The sequence below is a fragment of the Dermacentor andersoni genome, unplaced genomic scaffold, assembly GCF_023375885.2.
Source record: "Dermacentor andersoni unplaced genomic scaffold, qqDerAnde1_hic_scaffold ctg00000039.1, whole genome shotgun sequence".
NCBI lineage: Eukaryota > Metazoa > Arthropoda > Arachnida > Ixodida > Ixodidae > Dermacentor > Dermacentor andersoni.
This window is the reverse complement of record NW_027314752.1, coordinates 3,342,085-3,346,836: the sequence shown is the minus strand read 5'-3', so window position 1 is coordinate 3,346,836 and position 4,752 is coordinate 3,342,085. Positions and strand designations below refer to the sequence as shown.

The window sequence follows — 4,752 nt, the reverse complement described above, 5'->3', positions numbered from 1 at the left end:
ACGAGGGTGTCTCAAAGAAGAAGCGGAATGAGAGAAGAAGACACAATCAAGCTGGTCAGAAGCCTAGTGGTCAGCAGAGTCACGTACTCGCTCCCGTACCACAACATGACCAAGCACGAAAAAGAACAGACGGTAACGCTACTAAGGAAAGCGTATAAGACGGCGCTACATCTGCCTAGAAACACGCCCAACGATAAACTGTTACAGATGGGCCTGAGCAACACCTTCGAAGAACTCGCGGGAGCGCAGCTCGTTGCACAGATCGCCAGGCTCCAGCAGACTGCCACCGGCCGTAAGCTCCTAAAAAGAATAGGGCATAACACAGACGGAATAGAGGATCGGGCTGCTAGCATCCCAGACAGCGTTCGCCAGACACTGGAGGTTAGCCCCCTACCGAGAAACATGGACCCGAATCTCCACGCCGCCAGAAGGCAGGCACGAGCAGATTTCGTGGAACGAAACCTAGCCGCACTAGAAAACACCGTATACACAGACGCGGCCGTATACCCATGGGACCGCAACACTAGAATGTTTAGAGTCGCGGCAGCAGTGGTAAACCACACGGGAGAACCAATTAGCTGCGCGAGCCTGAGAAACTGCACGGTAACGGAGGGGGAGGAAGTCGCCGTAGCTCTAGCGGCGGCTGAAGGTTACCGCAGGAACAAATCTCTGGTAATTCTAACGGACTCCAAAGCAACATGCAGAAACTACACACAAGGCAGAGTTAGTAAGGAAGCACTGAGAATCCTCCTCAAAACAGAGCCTCCTAACAAAAAGATAAAACATAGGATCTTCTGGATACCGGCACACACCGGGATAGAGGGCAACTCAAGAGTGGACCGCCTAGTTCGCGAACTTATGCACCGAGCAGGGCAGTCGGAAAACCTAGAGGCCCCCTTAACGGTGGAGCCGACGTATGCAGAAATACTTAACCACTACAGAGGAAGGAGACTTAAATACCCCCCACCCCACACATCGCTCACACAACATGAGGCAGTAAGCTGACGAAGACTGCAAGCAGGTGCGTTCTTCAACTTGCACACATTACACAAAATGTTCCCTACCCAGTACAGGGATACATGTCCGTGGTGCGGAACAACCCCCACGTTATACCACATCACGTGGGAATGCAAGCGTAATTTCGCATTCCATAAAGTAAATAACCCAAGTGCGGAACAATGGGAGGGTCTGCTCACCAGCAGCGAGCTCGCAGCTCAACGGGCAATTGTGCAGCACGCCTGCGAGGCAGCAAGACTCAGCGGTGCCCTGGAATAGGGGCGCCGACCTTGTGAAGCGGCCAGGACTCAAAACATGAAGACACTGGCCCACCGCCAATCTCTCTGAGATATAGAGAAATAAAGTTTTTCCATTCCATATATTCAAGGATCAAAAGCCCCCAGATTTTCTATCTCGTGCCCGCTCTTACTCGCGCCTGCGCACAAACTACTGGTGATCCCTCAAATGTATGTCTCGCCCTGTCACCTGCCAGTGCGCCCGCTAGAAGCGCCGCAGCATCTTCCTCGCAAAGGGTCAAACAGGAATGCAAGGAGCATTTATGGCTAAAAGGAAAAGTAGCAGGCGCGAAAACACTTCTAGGCTTTGTATTCCTTTGGACCGGACTAAATGCTAAAGAGGAAAATAAAAAAAAATGTTGGACTGTATCGCAGCGGACATGAATGAGCTAGGAAAAGGATGTGAGATAATTGTATTAGGAGACATGAATGGGCATGTTGAATATATGGATGGGTATACAGACTCCACAGGTAACATGCTGCTGGATATGTGTGAGAGGCATAACTTAGTTGTCTGTAACTCTACTGAGAAGTGTGACGGGATTATAACATGGGAGGCAGAGGGTCGACACTCGACAATAGATTATGCGTTAATGTCACATAGGATGTACGATAGATTAGAAGCCATGATTATAGATGAACAGGGCTCCAGAAGTATAGGTAGCGACCACAAACGTATCAACTTGAGTTTTAAGAGGGAAACTAAAGCACGAACGACGCGGGAGGAAATGCCAGATGGGATTTTTTACTCAGAAGAGCAAGTGGAAATAGCGGCCAAACAAATTGAAGAGGAAATATCAGATGGTACTGAAACTGATTGGACTTAACCAATCTTAATGAGACTACTTGAGCGTGAGCTATATAAGGCGCGAGTCAGAAAAACACGGCAAGGGATACGAAAATTCAAGAGCTGGTGGGATGAAGAGGTTAAGAAGGCCATAAATAAACGTCAGGAAGCCTCCAGCGAACACGTGTATTCCAAAAGTAAGGGAGAACCTGAAGCAGAAGTAGAGAGGGAATGGGTAAACTACATAAAATGCAGAAGGGAAGCATCCTATTTGATCAACGCGAAAATCAAGACAAAAGGGTCCCAATGGCTGTCGGAATTAAGCAATAAAGAAGAAAAACAGGCAGCTAGGAAATTCTGGCAACATCTGAACTCCTTGGGTAATAGGACAAGCCTAGAGCAGAGGTATATAGTAACAGTTCAAAGTACTCGGTTAGAAAGAGAGGAGGCAATGGAGCATATAGGAACCATGATGAGGAGAAAATTTACAGAACGGAGAAATGGTACATGCAGTATGTCGGAGAGGGATAGTCCGGTCAATCCACTGCTCTCGCTTGGACAAAGAGAGTGGGAAAGGGCCGAGAAGAGGGTACCAAGCAGAACATCGGCAGGCCCGGATGGTATTCCAATTATGTTAATAAAGAAATTGGGCCCGAAATCTAAGAAAGCAATAAAGGAGGTGGTGAGCAAAATGCTTATGGATGGTAAAGTACCTTACGAATGGAGGCTAAGTAGGATGAGAATGACATATAAGCGAAAGGGGGACAAAGCTGATTTAAATAACTACCGGCCTACACCAGTGACGTCAGTGCTTTGCAGATTATAAAGGACAGACTGCAGGCATGGGTAGAGAACGAGGGGGTGCTTGGAGAGCTGCAATATGGGTCCTGGAAACATAGGAGGCTAGAAAATCTCTTCTCACTAACACAGTGCATTGAAATAGCAGAAAAAGAACACAGACCCCTATGGCTGGCTTTTTTGGATATCAAGGGAGCTTATGACAGTGTATTTCAAGAGAGCTTTTGGGTCATTCTGGAAACTTTAGGAGTGCAAGATGGAGTAACCAATTTCTTAAAAGATATCTATAAATGTAACCGGGTAATTATACAATGGGAAAAGCAGGTTTCGGAGCCTTTAATAATTCGGCGGGGGTTTAGGCAGGGGTGTCCATTGTTACCTGAGATGTTTATGCTGTACCTGCAAGGTTTAGATGCCAAAATACAGCAAAGCGGACTCCGCTTCAACCTATCATTCTTCAAACAAGGAAAATTGATAGAACAGTCATTACCAGGACTGATGAATGCGGATGATACTGTGTTAATGGCTGACAATACGGAAGATCTGCAGCGATTGATTGACATATGTGCTACAGAAGGAGACATATTAGGCTTGAAGTTTAGCAAAGAAAAATCAGCAGTCATGATTTTTAATGATAACGTTTGCGGCCGGCACAAGATACAGGACGCCACGCTGGAGATAGTTGATGAGTACAGGTATCTTGGTGTGTGGATAAATAATGGCATTGAGTATCTGACAGAGTAGGAAAAATATGTAACGACTAAAGGTAACAGAAGTGCAGCGATTATGAAGAGTAGGGCACTGTGGAACTACAATAGGTACGAGGTGGTACAAGGGATATGGAAGGGGGTAACGGTTCCGGGTATGACTTTTGCCAGTGCAGTTCTATGTATGAGAGCAGGGACCCGGGCACTGCTGGAAAGAAGGCAACGTGGTGTGGGTAGGCTCGCTCTGGGAGACCATGGCAAGGCACCAAATCTTGAGGTGCAGGGGGATGTGGGATGGTCTTCTTTCGAAGCCAGAGAGGCTAGTAGGAAGATAGCATTTGTGGAGCGATTGAGAGAAATGGGGGAAATGCGGTGGGCTAGGAAGGTTTTCAGTTACTTATACACGAGGAATGTTGACACAAGGTGGAGGAAGCGAACTAGAAAATTGTCAAGCAAATACTTGGGCAGCAGTGGGGGATATGTAAAGAATCATCCGTCAAGAAAAAGGTTAAGGAGACAGAAAGGGGTTTGTGGAAAACAGAGATGCAAACCAAATCAGCATTAGACTTACAGGACGTTTAAGCAAGAAATAGCCAAAGGAAATGTTTACGATAACTCTAAGGGAAGCTCATTGTTGTTTGAGGCCAGAGCAGGGGTACTGCGGACTAAAACGTACCGATCCAGATACCAGGAGATAGACTTGTGCAGGGCGTGTGGAGAGGAGAAGGAAACGGCTGAACACCTGATACTTGCTCTTAAACAACTTCACCCTGAAGCTGAACCTAACGGGGAACTATTCAAAGCTTTGGGTTTTAAAGACAGTGAAAGTAAAATAGACTTTGAACAGGTAGAAATAACTAAACGGAGGCTATCTGATTGGTGGATAATATCAACGCAAACGTAAAGGAGTAAATAGATAGGTATGCATGCATATAGTACCATTCAAGGCTAGGTGGCGCACGCCGCCGCCGTCCGATTCAAAGGGTTGAGCCTTATCCATCCATCCATCCATCCATCCATCCATCCATCCATCCATCCATCCATCCATCCATCCATCCATCCATCCATCCTGAACTCACCAGTACACTGGTATACCCGTCATTTTTCTCTATCTAGCGTGCCTGAGTGGCCCGAGTGGCGGCCGGATGTCTGCGACTTCGTTGCTTGC

At 47.1% G+C, this 4,752-nt stretch overlaps 1 pseudogene; it reads left to right on the top strand.

Moving 5' to 3' along the window:
• The first annotated feature begins 3,483 nt into the window (after window positions 1–3,483).
• LOC140214363 (uncharacterized) lies at window positions 3,484–4,488 on the top strand (annotated as a pseudogene).
• Window positions 4,489–4,752: the final 264 nt, after the last annotated feature.